Source organism: Geotrypetes seraphini, chromosome 1, assembly GCF_902459505.1.
Source record: "Geotrypetes seraphini chromosome 1, aGeoSer1.1, whole genome shotgun sequence".
Classification (NCBI taxonomy): Eukaryota; Metazoa; Chordata; class Amphibia; order Gymnophiona; family Dermophiidae; genus Geotrypetes; species Geotrypetes seraphini.
This window is the reverse complement of record NC_047084.1, coordinates 342,040,712-342,063,557: the sequence shown is the minus strand read 5'-3', so window position 1 is coordinate 342,063,557 and position 22,846 is coordinate 342,040,712. Positions and strand designations below refer to the sequence as shown.

The 22,846-nt window shown below is 39.2% G+C and overlaps 1 protein-coding gene across 2 annotated transcripts in view; it reads left to right on the top strand.

The window, feature by feature from the left end:
- The window catches only part of ADAMTS3 (ADAM metallopeptidase with thrombospondin type 1 motif 3), a 320,349-nt gene that overhangs the window by 95,717 nt on the left and 201,786 nt on the right, over positions 1 to 22,846 (top strand). The gene's annotated exons all lie outside the window — the stretch shown is intronic.

Genomic DNA, 22,846 nt, shown 5'->3' with positions numbered 1-22,846 from the left:
ATAGGACAGAATCAATCATACCCAAATACGCTCATTAAACACATAGAATGTGAAAGGAGAAGGAATATCAAGCCCCCAGGGTCATCCCTTCAGATTGGAAATGCCTGGCCAAATAGCCAGGTTTTTACTGAACTTTTACAATTTCTTAGTAGTGATTCACTAGGAATGGACAGTGGTATGGAATTCCATAATGTTGGGGCAAGAAACAAAAATGCAGAATGACGTATTGATTCCAGTTGTGTGTAACACAGATAGGGTAGAACTAATCAGTGATTGTCTAATGAACGTAGATTGTGGGAAGTGGTTTATGGGATAAACAATGGAGATATTCTGGTAAAACCATACTGTAGGGCTGTAAATATAAGAAAGAGGATCTTAAACTTAATTTTTTCCTCAATGGGAAGCCAATAATTTTCTTTTAATAGAGGAGAAATGTGTGAATCTATTTACTTTGCATACTAGATGAATTGCTCAGTTGTGAAGAATCTACAGTTTGCACAAACATTCTTGGGAGTATTCCAGTATACACAATATTACAGTAGTCTAGTTTAGTTGTAAAGAGAGAAAGTGCAAGGGTAGTGAATGTACCTAAGTCAAACAAACATCTGACCATGAGTAATTGCCTAAGAGTAAAGAAGCAAGATTTGCTTAACATTGATATTTGTGGGCCAAAAGATAGTTGAGAATTGAATAATACACCACGATAACGAAATGTATCAACTGGGGTTATCTTAGAACCTAATAATAAAAGGTTATTAACCGGGTGTGGTAGATAGCCTGAGAGCAAACAAGTTACTGTCTTCTCTAGGTTTAGAACTGATTGATGGTCAAACAGCCAACTTGAAATTTTAATGAGGCAGTCCTGAAGTGGTTGGAAATCAGGGTTGTTAGCTATAGTGGGACAGAAATCAAGAATATCATCTGCATACATATGGAAAGAAAGAATAGCAAGCATTAACAGGGCTAGGGGACTAAGGAGCAAGTTAAACAGCATGGGTGAGAGTATGGACTCCTGGGGAATACCGTATTAAAGTTACCTAGTTGATGAGAAATGAGAATTAGGAGGAGATTAAACTCTAAAAGATCTGTTTGGAAGAGTATACTGCACTGGATATACCTACAGTAATTCTGAAAGGTGTGAGAGAATTATAGACTAGTTAACCAGATTAAAAGCAATGGAAAGATTATATGAAATAGCCAGGACTATATGACTACATTCTAAGTGGGAATGGACCTCACTAAGAACTGAGATAATCACTGTTTCCATGCTACAGTGTGGTCTAAAGCCAAACTACCAGGGATGCAAAGCTAGAGTCTTTTCAGTATACCGCAATCACAAAGTTGTAAATAGACAGTCTTTTCCGTGATTTTAGAAAGACAGGAGAGATTAAAGACTAGTCTGTAGTCATTAGGACAGTTGAGGTCAAGTGAAGTTTTTTTTCAAAATTGAGTGCAAAGAATAACTATCTTCCAATGAGAGGGAACAGACACTGTAGATAAACTTAGTTATCATTGAGAGAATGAATGGAAAAAAAAACAGTTTGGATTTTTGAGCCAAGTTGAAGTTACTGGGTCAAGATAAGATATTGTTAATTTTATAGAAGAGTATTTTAGTTACAGAGAAGAAAGTCTCAGACTGGAAACACTCCCAATTTGGAGTTCCAACTAATGAACTTGAATCTGCCTGTAGACCCTGTAAAAATGATAACCCTGATAAACAGGACAAAGAAATACTGGAGGATCGATTTAGAGTGTAGTACTATAGGGGGTTTTGGTAACTGAATAGTGACAAATAGAGTTAATTGATTGACCTTAGAGAAAAAATGATCAGCGAGCCTATTTGGGATGACATCAGATTAACATTAGCTGAAAAAGTATAATGTAATAGATCGGTAAATGGAATAAATGTCCCTGTAGGATTTTGGTGATAAAGAGATAGGCTTACAAAAATATTGTCGTTTTGCTTCTTTAAGAAGGAGATTGTATTGTTGATGACGAGTTTTACAGAGTGTTTTGCTAGAAGAGGATCTATGCTTTCTTCATGCACATTCTGCTTGGCGTATCTGACGTATAAGTAATCTGAGGCCACTATAATATCATAGTTGATATATGAAGTCTAGATTTAGAAGCATTTAAAGGAAGCGATTGGGACAGTAAAGTCAAACTTAGAGTTTCATCCCAGAGTCTCATTTGATCTTCAAGGGAGTGTGTACTAAAATCAGAGGACAAAAGTGAAGTCATAGAAACATAGAAAGATGACGGCAGAAAAGGGCTACAGCCCATCAAGTCTGCCCACTCTACTGACCCACCCCATTAAGTCTGAGTGCTGATGACTTAGTTCCTTAGCTCGACCCTCGTAGGGATCCCACGTGGATGTCCCATCTATTCTTAAAGTCGAGCACGCTGGTGACCTTGATCACCTGCACCGGAAGTTTGTTCCAATGATCCACTACTCTTTCTGTGAAGAAGTACTTCCTAGAGTCACTGTAGAATCACAAAACTGAAGAGGGGATGATGTATGGGTCATGACTAGATCTAACATATAATTCGCTTGATGGGTAGGGAAGGACAAGTGTTGTGTTAATCTTAAGTCTGATATAAGAGAGAGAGAATTTGAGGCTTCAGTGTGAATTTTAAAATCTCCTTAATGCCTTAATGATTTCTTGTAATAATTATTTATAATTGAAGCAATTGTGCCTGTTAACTTTAACATTTTATCAAATTTTGACCCCCCCTACTGTGTTATAAGAATTAGTGAAAAAAGGGATCTTTATATTTTGTTTTAAAGTGACTTGAAATATTGTTCACCATGCTTTATTGAATATCCAGATATAGGAAATGCCACATTGCTAAAGAAAAATTAATGTATAATACATTGATATACATGGGAATCTAATTTTTACACATGTAACTTAATCTGTTTATAGGAAGAATGAATTCTAAGCTTTCTGGTGGGCAAGAGTCACCACTAAATTTCCCTCCTCTGAGTTTAAGCAGGTGCCCCCTTGTGACCGAGGGTCCCTTGGGAACGAATATGTTGTTTTCCACCTCGACACGACCTGTGACGTATTTAAATGTCTCAATCATTGCGCTCCTCTAGAGTATAGAGCTGCAATTTGCCCAGTCTTTCTTCATATGAGAGACCGTTGAGTCCGGAGACCATTCTAGTGGCCATCCACTGGACCGACTCGGCTCGAAGCACATCTTTACGGTAATGTGGCCTCCAGAATTGCACACAGTATTCCAGATGAGGTCTCACCATGGTTCTGTAAAGTGGCATTATGACTTCAGGTTTGCGGCTGACGAAGCTTCTCTTGATACATCCCATCATTTGCCTTGCCTTGGATGAGGCCTTCTCTACCTGTTTGGCAGCCTTCATGTCTGCACTGATAAGAACATAAGAACATAAGCAGTGCCTCTGCCGGGTCAGACCACAGGTCCATCCTGCCCAGCAGTCCGCCCCCGCGGCGGCCCAACAGGTCATGACCTGCCTGAATCACCAGAAGGGGCCCCCTTGCCCCCTAGGTATCTCATCGAAGTCCTATCTTCCCATCAAAGTCCTAACCCTCCGGCCTTTCACCTACACGACCTGGTGAGCTGTCTATACTTATGCAACACCCCAGCACCTCCCTCAGTACCCCACGATCCCCTTTTCCCTCAGGAATCCGTCCAATCCCTGTTTGAATCCCTGTACTGTACTCTGCCGGATCACTTCCTCCGGGAGCGCATTCCATGTGTCCACGACCCTTTGGGTGAAGAAAAACTTCCTTGCATTTGATTTGAACCTATCCCCCTTCAGTTTCTCTGAGTGCCCCCTCGTACCTGTCGTCCCTTTTAGTCTGAAGAACCTGTCCCAGTCCACCTTCTCTATGCCCCTAAGTATTTTGAAGGTCTCTATCATATCCCCCCTGAGCCTCCTCTTCTCCAGAGAGAAGAGCCCCAGTTTATCCAGCCTCTCGGCGTATGGGCAGTTTTCCAGCCCTCTTACCAGTTTCGTTGCCCTCCTTTGGACTTTCTCAAGAACTGCCATGTCCTTCTTGAGGTGCGGCGACCAATATTGAACGCAGTATTCCAGATGTGGGCGCACCATCGCTCGATACAGCGGCATGATGACTTCCCGCGTCCTGGATGTTATGCCCCTCTTGATGATGCCCAGCATCCTGTTGGCTTTCTTCGATGCTGCTGCACACTGTGCGGATGGTTTCATTGATGGATCCACTAGTACACCCAAGTCTCTCTCAAGTCCAGTGTCTCCCAGCAGTCCCCCTCCCATTTTGTACTCGAACAACGGGTTCTTTTTCCCTATGTGCATGACCTTGCATTTGTCTACGTTAAAGCGCATTTGCCATTTGTTTGCCCAGTCCTCCAGCTTATCAAGGTCCCTTTGCAGTTCCTCACACTCCTCCCTGGTCTTAACTCTGGCGCAGAGTTTGGTATCGTCTGCAAATTTTATAACCTCACACTTTGTCTCTGTTTCCAGGTCATTGATAAATATGTTGAAGAGTAGCGGTCCCAGCACCGATCCCTGTGGCACACCGCTCGTGACTCCCCTCCAGTCAGAATATTGGCCCTTTACTCCGACCCTCTGTAGTCTACCTGACAACCAGTGCTTGATCCATCTGTGTACATCCCCGCCCACCCCGTGGTTCCACAGCTTCCTAAGCAGCCTTTCATGTGGCACCTTGTCAAAGGCCTTTTGAAAGTCGAGGTAAATGATGTCTATGGGTTCCCCTTTGTCCATCTGACTGCTTATTCCCTCAAAGAAGTACAGAAGGTTTGTCAGGCACGACCTTCCCTTACAGAATCCGTGCTGGCTTGTCCGCAGTAGGCCATTTTTTTCGATGTGCTCGCAAATGCTGTCCTTGATCATTGCTTCCACCATCTTCCCTATAACTGAAGTCAGGCTCACCGGCCTGTAGTTCCCGGGGACACCTCTCGATCCCTTCTTAAAGATAGGTGTGACATTCGCCAGTTTCCAGTCCTCTGGTACCTCTCCAGTTGTCAAGGATAGGTTGCAAACATGCTGGATTGCGCCCGCTATTTCCTGTCTTAGTTCCTTTAGAACCCTTGGGTGGATCTCGTCCGGTCCCGGTGATTTGCCACTTTTTAACCTGTCAATCTGTTTGAGGACATCCTCCCGACTTACCTCTATATGCCCCAATTTTTCGGCCTGCTCCCCACTGATGATTACTCCCAAGTCCCGTTCTTCTGAAGTCCTAGCTAGTGCTACTCCATTCAAGGTGTATGTTCTGCATGAATTTCTGCCGCCAAGATGCATGACCTTACACTTCTTAGCGTCAATGTGGGATCTTCTCCAGTGCTAGATGTGGTAGAGATCCTAAACAGTGGTTCTGTGCATGTGGTGTTATAAGATGTTGGTGTATACTTATATTAGTAACTAACCTGGACAACAAAGTGGTTTGACCAGGAAACTAAAGTCACTGTAGAATCACAAAACTGAAGAGGGGGATGATGTATGGGTCATGACTAGATCTAACATATAATTCGCTTGATGGGTAGGGAAGGACAAGTGTTGTGTTAATCTTAAGTCTGATATAAGAGAGAGAGAATTTGAGGCTTCAGTGTGAATTTTAAAATCTCCTTAATGCCTTAATGATTTCTTGTAATAATTATTTATAATTGAAGCAATTGTGCCTGTTAACTTTAACATTTTATCAAATTTTGACCCCCCCTACTGCGTTATAAGAATTAGTGAAAAAAGGGATCTTTATATTTTGTTTTAAAGTGACTTGAAATATTGTTCACTATGCTTTATTGAATATCCAGATATAGGAAATGCCACATTGCTAAAGAAAAATTAATGTATAATACATTGATATATATGGGAATCTAATTTTTACACATGTAACTTAATCTGTTTATAGGAAGAATGAATTCTAAGCTGTTCTGGTGGGCAAGAGTGCTTTATCAGTTGGAAATAGATTATCTGAAAACTGGCCACTAAGTATGTGGGAAAAGTATACTTGTTGTATCAAAATGCACGTACTTCACCTTTTTTATGCAGAGGTATTCCCAGGGCTGTAGTTAGGGTGGGATTTGCATGCAGAAGTGAGCTTTGGTATTTTTCTAGGTCCACATATTTTCATTGGATAAAGGAGGCGCACACACCTGCGAGTACATTTTTATTAGACAATTTCTAAGTGAAGGTATGCATTTACATATTTCCTCTTTGAAAAATGGTACAGAGTCAATAGAGAAAAATATCGCGACCATAGAATTACAGGATTGTAAGTGACAATTTTCAGTATTTTTAACTCCGATGACTTCCGGGTTCTATCTGACATTATCTTTATATTATCATCATGTAGTATTTGGAGAAACTCTGTTCTAGAGTTAAATGAATAAATAAATCCGCACATGTCATTGGACACCATATTGCCCACAAACCTCCACTTCAAATTCCTGAGAATGACTCTCGGTACAGTTAGAACCATGTAATTCTAAGGTCGCGATATATCTGGGTCATTCCATATCAAGTCTATGCTTGTCCGCCTCCAAATTAAACAAAATTTTTTGTTGATGTTCTCTAGAGTCTCAAACAAACATTTTCGGGTTGGGTCTTTCTTGGTTTAAAGACTTACAGGCAGCTGAATGGAGGTCACCTTCAGAGTGCCTCCATGCTCCACATAACTAGATCTCTATGGGCTCCTTTTACGAAGGTGTGCTAAGCGTTTTAGCACACGCACCGGATTAGCGCGCACTATAGCGCGCGCTAGCTGAAAATCTACCGCCTGCTCTAAAGGAGGCGGTAGCGGCTAGCGCAAGTGGAAATTTTAGCACGCTATTCCGCGCATTAAGGCCTTAGCGCGACTTTGTAAAAGGAGCCCTATATGTGTCACATTAGATTAAAAAACACTTTGTATTAAAATACATGCACTGCCAAGGATAACTATGCAAATTGTGACCTGGAAACTCTAATAGTTTGTACTAGATCCCTAGTTTGTATCAAGTTAGGATACAACCTTGTACAGTAAATTTGTTCTATAATTATGTCAAATTGTAATCTGTCAACTATATAATATGTACGTTTAACCTGCTCTTTGGGGACAACAGGATAGAAAATGAATTTACATACATAAATAAATAACACAAAACACCACAGCCACTTTGTCCAGGTGCTGCAGCCCAACAAAACCTGTCATGAGACTGAAATTTATGTATTTGTACATTCCTTGGTACTGTACTAAGTTCCTGTGCAAAGTTTGGAACCTAATATGAACTTTCCTCCCTTTTTATGGGCCAATACTTTGATTCAAGCCATAACCGCACTAGGAGGCCTTGGAGCCAACTGGAAGCAAAGATATGTTATGTGCAATCTTATATCCCACCGAATCTTCATTAATTAGAGTTCTAGACGGGTTACAGATAACATATTATTATGTAAAATTTTGTATAGAGTTAAATATGTTATAAAAATTTATACATGCTACATAAAGTTATCAAATTGTTTTACATACAGTCTAAGGCAGAGGTGTCAAAGTCCCTCCTTGAGGGCTACAATCCAGTCAGGTTTTCAGGATTTCCCCAATGAATATGCATGAGATCTATTAGCATACAATGAAAGCAGTGCATGCAAATAGATCTCATGCATATTCATTGGGAAAATCCTGAAAACCCAACTGGATTGCGGCTCTTGAGGAGGGACTTTGACACCCCTGGTCTAAGGTAATATAAATAGCATCTGACCATTAACATTGTCTTTGTTTTGGGTGACTTGTATTATTAGTCTGAGTCTCTTTGGACCCCCAGGTAGGGATTTCTTAAAAAGCCATGTTTTTAGATTTATACAAAGCAGTGTGTATACTATGGTTGTGTGAATTTTGATGGGATGTCACATTTTAGGGTAAAAACTAAGAAGTAAGATTATCAGAGTCTAGAAGCAATCCTGAAATATGGCTGCTAGGGAAGGGCATTGATGAACTGTCCACTTCACATCTTCCAACCAATGGGGATGGTCTTCGATTGATGATGTATTTAAACACTGACAAAAAGGCTGCTTTGAAAGACACAGCTCATCTAGCTGTGTTCAAGGTCTTGGAAATTGGGCAGCATGCAATAATTCACCTATGTTTGGTTTGAATAGACTCCCAAATAACTTGCCTATGGTTGGTTCGAATAGACTCGGGGATACGCATATTGAAATATGAGAAGCAAAAAAAGAACCAGCATAGATGCAGTGAACATGATCTGATGAGTTAAGAAACCTTCAAAGAATGTCTTGTCCGTCTTTTTGATATTGCTACCGGTGATTCATTAGTCACAATGAAAATAGAAAAAGACAGACAATTTGTAATCATGCAGAGACAAGCATTGATAATGTATTTGCAAAGAAGGAAGATAGAGAGTATGAGAAGAAAGATTTAGTAAGTTTGCATCTAAAGTAAAGGCAGAAAATGTCATTAACAGTAATTCTACACACATCCAACCGCTATTTTTCTCCCTCTGATTCCAAGAATATTGCTGAAGTTGACTCTGACAGTTGTTCAAATTCAGATGCTGATTTTGAAGTCAGCAGAACCCCTTGTTCGAGTTCTCGGTCAAAACAGCCAAAGATGAACATTCTTCACATCTTGAAGTTGCTGGAGCATTAGATCATGGGTGCCACATTTGTCATTGGTGCTGTTGCCAAAGCACTTGGCCATGATGTAAATGAAATAACATTGCCAAGAAGCTCACTCCAATGTTCACAGTGCAAGAATTGTGAGGAGGCAGCCACTCTGAAGGATAAATTCCTCAATGAAACAACATAAACTTTATTATTGCTGCATTAGGATGGAAAATTGGACATTACTGGAAGTAAATAAATGGTCAACAGAATTGCAGTACTTGTCTCTGACAACGGAAAAGAGAGGTTACTTGGAGTTCAAAAAAAAAAATTGACCATGGAATTGACAAACAGCAAACTGAAACCTGGATGAGAGAAGTCTTTGGAGACAAGTCTGGGGACTGGTGTTTGATATCATCATGAGTAATACAGGCTTGAAGAAATGGTGCATGCACCTTCATTGAATCATATGTTGGAACTGGTGCTTGGAAGCGTCTATACCTAAGTATTTGGAGTTAGCGGGAGACCAGATGTTACGGTTTTCAAAAGATTTCACCAAAATTGACCATATATAGACCAGGATTCATATGAGGTTGCTGCAGATATGTTTAATGCAGACACATCAGTCCTTCAAAAAGAAATTGCAACTTTCTGCAGAACAGCCTTGAATACATCACATCCAAGAGAAGACTATAAAACCTACTGTACCTACATAAAAATGACACCTGCAGGAATAAGGACTATTGTTGTGGAGTATAGGTGGGTACAGTAAGTTTTGGGTGGGTTTTGGAGGGCTCACCATACAATGTAAGCAGGTTATGGTGTGATGGGTACCTGGAACTTTTTATGTGACGTTCACTGCAGTACCCCCTAGAGCGCCCCTCTGCTCTAGTCAGATGTCTGTGTGGCCAGTTTGCTAAGAATGCTGGCTGCTTCTACTGTTATTCATGTATGCTGTCTTGAACTATTGTGAATGTTTTATTGTTAATTGCTTGGGTATAGGCGGTCTAGAAACTTTATAAATAAATATTCCAATGGCTGTTTGTGTGTATTTTTCTTTTGGCCAAGTGTTTTTCGAAAATGGTCTAAAAAGATAGATGCAGTTCAGACAAACACAACTAGAAATGGTTATTTTCAAAAATAAAAGACATTTGGCTGTTTCAAAAATGGTCTTTTTCGCTACTGGATTTCAGTCCACTGACAGGTCTTGTTGGACTGCACTCTTAAGGTAACTTCCATTCAGCTGCCTGTAAGTCTCGAATCAATAGAGATCCAGCTGAAAAATTTTGCATGATTTAGTTGAGACCCCTCTGCCATATATTCTCCCCTCACCCCTGAGCAATTTCCTGTAGCAGAGTGGAGGCTTCCAGGTTAGCGGCAGGCAGCATGTGAGAATCACTGCTGGCTGCCTCTAACCCTTCAAAGAGCAAGAGGAGAGTTATAGAGATGCTGGACATGGAGTGAAGACCACCCATTGTATCAAATCAAAAGTCAGCTATTTTGCTGCTTCATATACTAAGTTGAAATCAACATTACTGATTATACTCAGCATGCACATAGAGCTATATAACTTATCTTTGCTCTTTATCTTTTACATAAGAACTGCCATCTCCGGATCAGACCTTAGGTCCATCAAGTCCGGTGATCCGCTCACGCAGAGGCCCATCCAGATGTAACCTGGCGAAAATTTAGTCACCCGTATCCTTCTATGCATCTTTCGAGGAGATGTGCATCTAACTTGCCCTTAAATCCTAGAATGGGATTTAAGCGTTTTATCTTTTCTCTTGCGCCATTCGCTTAAAGGCCCCAACTGCAATGTCGCCAAACACTGGCTAGCACTTGTAATACCGACGGTTCCCATTTCACCGCATACTGCGGCTTCATCAGGGTTTTTTAGTCGGGTTTTTTTTAATATAGGGCAACGGTCGATAATGGTGCCATTTGTAAGTTCTGACCCGGTGTGTTAAAAATGGCTTACCACAGGGAACACTGAGGAATCTTGCAGGAATATTTGGATATGTGCTTGCTACCCATGGGCTAATAAAGTTATTTTTAGTGCTGGGGGCAGGTCTATGGGGGTCAAAGAGTGGGCGTGTTCTGGGCTAATCAGTTAGGCTGCAGGCATTGCATTCAGGTTTAGCCCATGAGTCCCTCCTGACTACAAAATAGGTGGTGGTGGGGGCTGTTGCACTAATGGCCACACGCTAATGAGAAAATTAGCAGGTGGCCATTAAAAAGGAAAATAGAAAAATTGTCCATTTTACTTTGATGGTAAAAAAATGGTCTTAGCACGTGGAAATGACCATGTAAAGGCATATGCTAAGTAACTTTTTACCACAATTTAGTAGAAAGGCCCCTTATTTTGTAATTCTGAGCCCTCCAGGAACAGCAACATACCTATTCTACCTGATGGTATACCATTTAGGCTTTAGGCTTTGTCGATGGCGTATACTGTACAGTATGTGTAGGTACAGTAGATATGTTTCTGTTTCTGGAGGGTTCACAGTTACCAAAAAAAAAAAAAAAATTAAGTTGCACATGCAAATCTGTGCTGTATGCATATTTGCGCACACAACTTTGGCCTGGGGGGATGGCGTGTTACCATACATTGGCTGGCTAAACCAGAGTTACCACGGGAGCTTATGTGTACTAAGGGCAAAATTAACTCATGACCTGCAGTAAAAAGCAGAAGGCATGCTCCAAAAGGGTGCCATGCTAAATATGGGTTTAGCGCACAATAAAAATCTGCGTTATAATGTGTAAAGCTCGGATTCTAGAACACTTTAATAAAAGAGCCCCTTAAATTTTCAAGGCTCCATCTGTAACCTTCCCATACCTTTTTTACAAAAAGCTTAATAGAACACTCTCAGATTAATATGTAGAGAGACATAGATATAGATACAGAAATTATTTTTCAGAAGGGCAGAATCCAGGTTTGCTAGTGAAATTCTTTCTGGAAAGAAATGAAGCAACGGTGTAGCTTTCTCTAACTTAGATATTCATATGTAGCCACAAGACTAAAATCTATTTTATACTGGTTCCGGGATAATACTGGCAAACAGATTAGTCTGGAAACGGCTCTCAGCAAAACGATTTATGTTCTGTGTATCAATACACAGTTGGAAAAACATCTGCAAGTTGAATTAGCTCTGGATATCCAGATATGTGGGGTCACTCAGAGGCCAACCTTGTACCGGTCAATATTCAGACCAGTGTGCAGTTAGCTTAGCATATAAAATTAGGGTGGCCTTTTTGATGTATTATCTTTATCCAATTATTTAGCCGGTTAGTGGATTGAATGTCTTTGCTAACTGGTTAAGTTGCTGCTGTTTCCAAGCTGCGCTCCCGGATGAACCAGGCACTTCCTAGACAGTGGCCTGCTTAAATGTCGCTGAATATTGCCAGATAGTTAGCTCAGTGGGCCCTAAGTTATTTTTCTATTTGGCAAAAGGTAAATTGCTTGTTTTAACTTCTTTTTTACCACTGTGGGTTAATACAGAATTTCCATAATTCTTTGATGAAATTTTTTTTGTTTGCTGGACTAAAGTAACATTTTTAATCAGTAGGGTTGTCCAGAAAAACCTTAAGTTGAAAAAACTTGGATCAGGCCTTGTTGCAAGGAGTTGAACATCATCGTAGGCTTTTTCCTGACTATCACAAGAAGAAATTGAGGCATGGATTCTATAAACACCTAACTTAAGTTAAAAAAGCAATGAAAAAATGAAAAGAAAAAAAATATAGACACCAGAATCGTACCTATGAGTCATTTTATGAAGCCTAATGCCACTGTAGGTATGGCTAACGCCAGAAGTGGCATTAGGTGTCGTAAAGCACCTCTCTGTAGGCACGATTCATGTGAAAGGTAGGTGCCGGATGTGTAGGCCTTGAAAACCTTGGCCTATATTTCTGGCACCTACTTTACATATGGCCACAATTATGCAACTAGCGCCAGTATATGGTTTATACACGACAGGCACCGGTTTTGGAGGCGCTGGCCGATGTCATCACCACTTGCAGAATCCGGCTCTGAATGCTTGAGTGTTTGGAATGCCATTGGTAGTTGACTGTACCAAGGTGTACGTGTTTAGCTATTAGCAAAGTATGTGTGTATATATATATATATATTTTTTTTTTTTTTTAATTATTATATTGATATAGGGACTTTGGATCATTTGCTATATTTTTGTCCGTTTATATTTATATTTTGAAAGTCAATTTGGGGACAAATAAATTTAGTTTTAGATTCAAATGTTCCACTCTCATATGAGGCTATAATTTGTGGAATGATATTACTCTAGATAAATATAAGCATTGTCTATTTATAATCCTGACAGGAATAGCCATTCAATTGATTACGAGTAAGTGGAAGAACCATGATAGAATAAGTTACACTTTTTGGTGGGTGAATGTGTGCACTACGTACAGATATGAACGAATTAATGCAGAGTGTAAGGGATTTAGAGAGGTATTTAATAAAGTTTGGAGCCCATTGACTAAATTTGTAAAAACATAATAATGTTTATTTATCATATCTTCCCTTTGGTTCATTTATCTTTACACATCCAAAGGGGGGTGGGGGTTGGAAGGAGGGGAATAAATATCGATAGTGATATCTGGGTAACTTTATTCTTCATTCGTATTATATATTAGATTATATTGTGCTATTATTATATACAAGAAACTGAAATTCTTGAATATCTATGTTACCTGTACATATATTAGTGTAATGTATGTAATACCTACTGTTCTTTCATTTGTATGACACTGTTTTAGATTAAAAATCAATAAAGAATTTTTAAAAAAAGCAAAGTATATTTTTTAATTTCTGCTATTTTCCACAATAAAGTTCAGCTATTGAAGATTCATTTAATAAAATACTGCATAAATGTATTTTTATCAATATATCATTGCTGAGTATGAAAACATAAGTTATAGCTATAATACCTCTCTGATCCCTTTTTAGCTATATATGCAGTATATAAAGATTTTAATAAACATAATAAACATAAACATAAGACTAAGAAATTTGCTCCATTAAGCAAATATAATAGCAAATTTTAAGAAAAATGGAACTTCATGTAATCAGTAGCTTTGAGTGACCCCATGATGGGCTTGAAAAATTAATTCTCTGATGAAGCACAATCACATTTATGGGAAAAACTTCAATTCACACAGTTTTTCCAACTGTAGGCTTTTCTGGGCAACCCTATTAATCAGTCAGCTTTTCAATCTATGAACTGTGAAAGCCCCCAGAAAAAAAGTATCTTTCAGCTTATAAATGGTCCAGCTTTTAGCATATTTTCAAATAAAGTATTCTTTTTAAAAATAAAAAAAAATTCTTTATTCATTTTCAAATAAGTGTAACAATATATCCAAACAAATTAACAATAAATAAAGTATTCTTAAGAATTTTGAAGGGAATACCTTGAATTTGGAAAAGTTATTCTGATGGGTATTATTAATAATTCCCTTGACTCTAGTTCTCCAATATTGCTATGTCTTCCTTTTATGAAGCACTAAGGCCCTTTTTCTATATAGGTCACCTAAAAAAATTTGCACCGGCTAGTGTAGCACTAAGTGCGATTCTATAAAAGTCAGGCACAATGTATAGAATCACGCTTTGCGCTGCCTAAGTGGCTTTAGGCGTCACTAGGCATCCTAACTTTTAGGTGCACCGTATTTATGCCAGGGTTTTCTTGGTCCAAATGCATGCACCTGTTAGATGAACAGCGGTGCCTAAGTCAAAAAGAGTCAATAAGAACATAAGCACCATCTCCGCATCAGACCTTCGGTCCATCTAGTCCGGCGATCCGCACACGCGGAGGCCCAGTGTAGCCTTCTCTAACTTAGGTATTAATATGTAGCCACAAGACTAAAATCTATTTTATACTGGTTCCGGGATAAAACAGATTAGCCCACTTTTAGATAGGCACTTTAGACATAGGGGTCCTTTTATCAAACTGCGGTAGGGGTTTAACGCACGTTAAACTGCCTGCCGTGCTAGCTGCTAACGCCTGCATTGAGCAGGCGTTAGTTTTTTAACCGGCGGCGGCGGGGGGGGAGGGGGTTAGCGCATGATGAAATGTCCGACGCACTAACCCTAACCCCGCTAGCGCGGCCTGATAAAAGGACCCCATAGTGTCTACCAAATTAGGTGCCTAACTTTCAAGTAGCTCCAATTAATGTCAATTTTGAGGTATTATTTGCCAGTTATTGGTGCTGATTAAACCTATTAATTAAGTTAGTCGCCTATATCGGCTAGGCGTGCAGATGTAGGTATCTTACTATAGGCACACTGTGTAGAATTTGGGGGTATATAAATAGATGTTGATGGTGAGACACGGGACAGAGTTGTTTGGGGGGAGGTGGAGAACTGAATATAGGATGACGTATGGAATACACTATGATCTTGTGACCATTATCTCAGGTTCAGAAAACTTTTAAAAGCATTTCCATACCCAGACATGGAGGAAACCTGGAACTAACTGAAATGGTAATTGTAAAAGCCCATTTCTAAACTGCCCAGTGCAACTCCTGGGACATAATGACAAGCCAAAGATGACCTACTTAAACTTGTAACTATGCATTTGTTAACTATGACCTAACTGTATTAATAACTGGACTGATCTATCTGTACTAGAAAATATAATAATAATAATAATTTATTTGTATACCGCCCTACTGCAAAAGTTCTAGGCGGTTCACATGCATTATTAACATTATACAATCAATGAATAAAAATACAATACTCTAAATAGTACTAAAATTATACAGTAAAAGAATAAGATACGATTTGCTAAACTGTCCGTTGTAACTTCCTGGGTAATTGACCCAACCTCTTATAATGTAATCCGATCTTGAATTGAACAGGTAAAGGCGGAATAGATAACATAACATAGAGAATAGAGAAACAGTGGGATATACTGCATGTGGTGGCAGTTCTAACCCTCAAGAGCAGGGGGTATGCCTGCATCAAGCTTCCAAGTAGTCATTGGTGTAATATGCACGGAGTGGTGGTTATAACCTTAAACAGTCATGGTGTAGCTGCACTGGGCCTCCAGGAAGGCTGGTATAACTTGTATGAAGTGATTATATCTAAATACCAGACAAGACTGAGTGTGGAGGGGCAAGCTGATTTTAGACAACAGCTTCACTGATTGTGGTGGCTGTGTGTATTATTAGAATATATGGAAAGAGATCATTAACTAAAGTTCTTAAACCGGAAGCTCTCAACACTCTTATTCATTCACTAATCATTTCTAGGCTAGATTACTGTAACACTTTAGGCTAGATTACTGTAACATGGTATAGCCAATAAAGAAATAAGAAGATTACAGATAATACAAAATACAGCAATAAAAATTATTACGAATTCAAAAAAGTATGATCACGTCACACCACTCTTACAAGCTGCACACTGGTTACCTGTTACACACAGAATAACGTTTAAAATCATATTACTAACATTTAAAATTCAACAATCGCACGAGCCGATATTCTTGGATCGACTCTTCATTTAGAACAATCAGATCAACACAACAAAACTTACTAACTATTCCTTCTTTGAAAATAATTGGGACCAGAAGAGCAACCATTTTTTCAGTACTAGCTCCCCAACAGTGGAATAATTTGCCAATTTACTTACGCGGCGAACCATCATTAGACAAATTTAAGCGTGCCTTAAAAGGTTTTCTTTATAAAGACGCATTCAATATGTAGATAGAACATTCAAGTAAACACAATATCTTGACCCCAATGAATTAAACGAATAGGTCATCAATTTGAAACTGTAAACGCTTTTTAAAATCTTTTTTTTTTCCTTTAAAAAAGGCTGTTAATATATAGACTGTTTAATTAATCTAAACAATATCCTCATTTTCTGACTGAATTCATTATAAATGATTAAAGCATCTTCAATCAATTCATTCTATACTTTTTCTTAAATAATCCCATCCTTTGTGTTCAAACCTTAAATGTTTTTTTTTGTATAAATTTTAGTTCTTCCCATTACCCATTTATACCAGTTTGTACTAATTTGTAATAGAACAAATGATTTGTATGTCCACCCTGCTCTCTTTTTATGTATTTAAACATGTAATACGCATTGAAATATATGATATTGCGTAAAAAATCAAAATCTATTAAACTTGAAACTTGAAACTTTAACCTGAAGTTGGAATAAGAGTTGGTATTATTTAAATCAAAGATAAAGAAGACAAAGACTGAAATGGCCTACCAGAGAAAATAGTGGAGGTTAGAACTGTAGCAGGTGTTCAATATGTTTAGAACAAAAACACAAAACTGTGGATACAGATGTTCTGGAGATAATTTATTATACACTGACATATAAAAACATGAAAATTCAATTTAAAAAGTACAATGATAAAAAAATACAGTGATAAAAATCCAACTCCCCTTTGCGGTCGGAAAACATCGCAAATGACTGGGACCGCGAACCGCGGACCGCAAATTTGCGGGGAAGCACTGTATTACCTTGGAAAGTGGACTAACATGGCCACCACAGCATTTCACTCAGGTAGAAAGCTGAAATCCAGAACCTCTAATGCAGCAAGTTCAGAATGGTGAAGTAGAAGAGGCAATAAAAACCAAAAGGGCATCTTTTAGAAAAAGGAAAAAAAAGGCCCTTTCAAAGAAAACAGAGATAAACACAAATATTTTACATAATAGTGCTCTGTGCTGATTCCCACCCCCGCCTTTGGGCATGAGGACTTGACACCTGCTGAGACCTAGTATAAATCTTGGGGTGCAAGTTAGGTGCACAACCCAGGAATTCTATAACACTGCAACTAAATTTTTGGAATGCTGCCGACATGCCAAGGCCTCTCCCACGGCCATGCCCTCTTTGGGTTGCATGTAAGACAATTTGGGCTGCAGTGTTATAGCACAGCTCATGGTAGATGCATGTAGAAGACCAAATTAGTAACAATACCAATAATTGATTGTTAATGGCTCATTAATTAATTTGCATGTTCATCTGCCCTCAGCACTCAAATTTGGACAATCTATGTGCAATCCAGGGGCAAATACCATCCTGGATGAAGAGACAGTCAGTGAAGGGAGAAATGCAGGATAGTGGGCCCAGACAATGTGCATTTTGGCTACAGAAGCATAGAAACATGATGACAAATAAAGGCCAAATGGCCCATCCAGTCTGCCCATCCGCAGCATCCACTATTTCCTCCTCTCCCTGAGAGATCACAAGTGCCTGTCCCACGCCTTCGTGAATTCAAACACAGTCTATGTCTCTACCACCTCTACCGGGAGAATGTTCCACACATCTACCACCCTTTTTCTAAAAAAGTATTTCTTTAGATTACTCCTGAGCCTATCACCTCTTAACTTCATCCTATGCCCTCTCATTCCTGAGCTTCCTTTCAGTTGAAAGAGACTCGCCTCACGCGCATGTATGCCACATAGGTATTTAAACGTCTCTATCATATCTCTCCTCTCCCACCTTCCCTTCAAACTATATATATTGAGATCTTTAAGTCTATCCCCATAAGCCTTATAATGAAGACCATCGACCATTTTAGTAGCCTTACTCTGGACTGACTCCATCCTGTTTATATCTTTTTGAAAGTGCGGCCTCTATAATTGTACACAATATTCTAAATGAAGTCTCAGCAGAGTCATTCAAGGGCATCAATACCTCCTTTTTCCTACTGGCCATATCTCTCCCTATGCTCCTTAGCGTCCTTCTAGCTTTCACCAACACCTTTTTGACCTGTTTGGCCACCTTAACATCATCACATACTATCACATCCAAGTCCCACTCCTAGAAGTACCCTTGGCTTCCACTAGAAAGTCTGTTTATATTCTGCATCCAGTTAAAAAATACACTGTACATTTGTAATATAATTAAGATAAGCAGTAAAATAAGACCTATAAAAGAGAATCTATTTGGTTGAGCTGTTTAGAAATAACTGTAACTGTTATGTTTGTTCATTCATGAAAAGTATTTTACAACCAACATTTTGAACTCAGCTGACTTGATTCCCTTTCAAAGAAATGAGAGCTTGCTCTGTTTATGAACAGAAAGCATATTAATGCACAGAATGGTCTGTGTATACAGTCAGTTCTTAGAGGTCCTTATTCAAACAAGGCCTTTCCCAATTCTGTGCTTATGGAAAAATAAAAATCTTTATTGAATAAGACCCACAGTATGTCCTGGATAACCAGAGTGAAGTTCAGTTTGATAGACAGAGGACTTTTTTTTAAACCCGTGGGCTGCAGTATACGTAGTAAAAAAGCACTTCACATTTTAGGATATACTCATAAAAATGCAGTTGCCAAAAGGGTTTTTTTTTCCTATTCGTTCCATTTCTGACCATGTGCTAACGTTAGCATTAATGTTTAACCATTTAAATAAAATTAACACGGAAACACTTACCCCAAATTCTATAAAGTCTGCCTAAAGTTAGGTGCCTACATCGGTACGCGCTTAGCTTACTTGATTAACAGCCTCAATCGGTGCTAATAATTGGTAATTAACTTCTTGGCAACGTTAATTGGACTTAGTAAGCCTAGTCCAAAACACCTACCTAAAAGTGGACATGGTTAGGGGTGGATTGTGGGTATGTTTTTGGGGTCATGTGCCTGTTTTTGACTTGGGCGTCACTGGGTGCACATCTTAGGTGCATGCATTTAGGTCAAGAAAACCCTGGCATAAATAGGATGCACCTAAAAGTTAGTAGACATAACGATTCCTAAAGCCGCTTAGGTGGTGCTAAGCTCAAGTCTATACAATGTGCTTAGAATCACGCTTAGTGCTGTGGTAGTCAGCGCCGATTTTTTAGGTGACGTACATGGATCCCCAGCAACATAGAATCGGGCCCTTACTGCCTCCTAAGTAGGAAGCACTAAGGGCCAGATTCTGTAAAAGGAGCCTTAGTGAGCCTACATTGTAGATGTCACTCCCAAACAATTGTCAATCAACCTCTAGGCGCTGTTTATAGAAACACACCTAGCAGCGCCTAAGTGGACATAGGTGCCCTAGCGGTAGGCGCCAGTGCATTAGGCCAAGTTTTACTGGGCCTAACTTAGGCATTGTTGGGCACCTTGACTTAGGCATCGCTAGGCACCACTTTGAGTTCCACGTGGGACTCTTATTTTTTTTAAAAATGTATCTATTAACTTCAATGGCACGGTCAATTATCACATTATTTAAGCTAATTGAAACAATTTGGGTTGGTGTCACCAAGCGTCTGCAATTAGGGCACTGTTTATAAAATCTGGCCCTAAGGACTTCGATATTATGAACACACTGGCCAGTTAACACAGCGGTAAACGTCATCAGGCTAGTTGATTAGCACTTTCATGCCCATTCTCCACCCCTGCCATCCACGTCCCTTCCATAAAGAAAAAAGAAATACCACTTGCTTAATCCACAGAGGTGAAAAAACGAATATAAAATACTTGAGTGTACCCTGGGTTAAACCATTTCCCCTGCATTAAGTGCGCTTAGCACCTGATGCTGCTAAGTAAAAGGGCCCTTTAATTTATTTTAAAATTGAATGCCTTTTGGTTTTGTTTCATAAAACTTAATTGAAAACAAGTTGTAATTTTTATCATTGTGGACATGCTTACAGAAGTTCACTCTGTTTAACTGTGATGGTAATAAGGTACAAATAGATCTTGTTATTCTTGCCCTCTCCTCTTAGGTTTGGGCCAACTAGCTGATTAATGGATCTTTTAGATATTCACCTTCCCAAATCCCAGCTCGGGGCTAATTACTTTTCAGGTATTTCCTTTCTCTAGAGCAGTGGTTCCCAACCCTGTCCTGGAGGACCACCAGCCAGTCAGGTTTTCGGGATAGCCCTAATGAATATGCAAGAGAGAGATTTGCATATAATGAAGGTGACTCATGCATATTCATTAGGGCTATCCTGAAAATCTGACTGGCTGGTGGTCCTCCAGGACAGGGTTGGGAACCACTGCTGTAGAGGGCTTAAATCTAAGTTGTACTCAAGACGGTGGAGGATGGCGGGACTTGCCAAGGTCAAAAGAGGCATTGATGGAAAAAGTGGGGTTTGAACCTGGTTTATATCCTACTACTCTACTCACAAGGCTACTCCTCATAAATGCTAGGATCAAACTTTGGACACCTTATACAAAGCCGCAGTAATCGCTCCGACGCCCATAAGGATTTAATGGGAATCAGAGCATTTGTCATTCTGTAGCTGCTACTGTGGCATTGTAAAGGTGTGTGTGTGTGTGGGGGGGGGGGGGGGGTTGGAGGGAGAGGGGTTGTTTGCCCTGTAGTTCAATTTAATATATTAGGAATGACCTTAGCAATAAATTAGCTCTAAGGCTTGAAAATACTTAAGAGTACCTGAATGTAAAAACTACCTTAATAGAATTGAGAAGGGCAGTATATAAGTACCTAAATAAACATAAACAAAAAACAGATAGTCTAGAACAGTGATCTCATACTCGTGACCCAAGGGGCACATGTGGCCTGCCAGGTACTTTTTTGAGGCCCTCGGTATGTTTATCATAATCACAAAAGTAAAATAAAACAGTTTCTTGATCATATGTCACTTTAGCTCTAAATTACAATATTATTATTAAGACTTAGCCAAAAGGAAAGATTTATAAACTCTAAAGAGTTTTACCTCATGCAAAATTACCATTTCTTTAATAAGACATTAACTATTTTTTCTGAGACCCTCCAAGTACCTACAAATCCAAAATGTGGCCCTGCAAAGGGTTTGAGTTTAAGACCACTGGTCTAGAAGGATTTTTAAAGTGCATAGTCAAGTTCAGTAGCTAGTCGAAAAATGCTATGTGGCACTGTTTGACACACTTACCAGATATCTGGCAGTCTATCAAAATTGCTTGCATAGAAATTCTTGGAAAGCAAGTACATGTATTGCTATTCTGGGTATTAGAGAAAGAGGGGGTGCATATATCACCCTTTTACCATTTTGCAATCCTTTACGTAATCATATGCTGCTTGTCTTTGGCAAAAACAGTCAAAACTAGTCTATACTGCTTATAGAGATTAAAGTTCTACTGAGAACAGTTTGATATGGCACTGAACTTCTTGGAGTTCTTCTTAGTTGCAGATTTTTTCTGTTAGGCCACAATAATGCAAATGGCAACTTCTGAGTGAAGTTAATGGAAACTTGATCAAGTGTTTATTGGCTTGTACAATTATGCTTAAATTTGGAAGTAAAATAAGAAAAAAAAGGGATTGCCCAACGTAGTTCATATTTATTTTATTTGTTTTTTTATTCAATTTTCTATACCTTTCTCCAAGGGGAGCTCAAAACGGTTTACATGAATTTTTTCAGGCACTTAAGCATTTTTCCCTGTCTGTCCCTGTGGGCTCACAATCTATCGAATGTACCTGGGGAACAGGTGATTTGCCCAGGGTCAAAAGGAGCAGCATGACTTTTTCATTCTGGAATAGAATTCTGATTTCTTTCTGATTTCTATACTTGGTAAAGGTACCTGGAGGATTTTAATTTGATTCAGAGCCTCTACACTGAACAAAAGGTGATGTAAAGTACAATGCTGTTCCACTAAATGTGGTCAAATACCATGCTCTTCCAGTAATCCTCAAGTAGTGAATTTTATTTTTATCACATCTAAACTGCTTTTTAATTGCATGTGTCTGCTTGTGATAAGTCAAGCAAAACACTTGAACTTGTGAGGGAGTTAGACATTAACGATAGTGTGAAGTTCTAGCCAATTAAAGCACCAGATAAAGCATTTTGGCAAAACTCTGTGAGTCATTGACGTCAAAGTGCAGTGATGAAGGAACTCTGTTTGGATTGGCTTCTGGTAAATTTACTGCTAAAAATATAACAGGCCTATTAAAAGAACACATTGTCCACACACTGGATGCAAGTATGTTCAGAAAGATTGGAACGTCTTTGTAAATTAATACTGAGCAGAACTTCATAACTGTAGAAATTTATTAGGAGTAAAACTCACAGAGCCAAAATAGTACAGAAAAGGAAAGAGGAGTCTTGTTAGAGTATTTTTGGCCTATTAAAAGAATGTTATGAGTGAAACCAACCAAATTGCTAAAGGACTTTGTTAGTTTGCTTACTATTTTTTCCTTTTGGGCAGGAAGTGCCGTATGAGGAGTAGATTCAAGAAAGATTGCCTAATGTTAGGAACCAGCTGATGTTCAGTGCGAATTAACTGACCAGGAATGGCTGCTGACCAGTTAACTTGAATCTTGTCAGCTAGCCGGTCATTTTCAGTAGCATTTAACCAGTTATCACCCTGAAAATGCTTGGTTAGTGC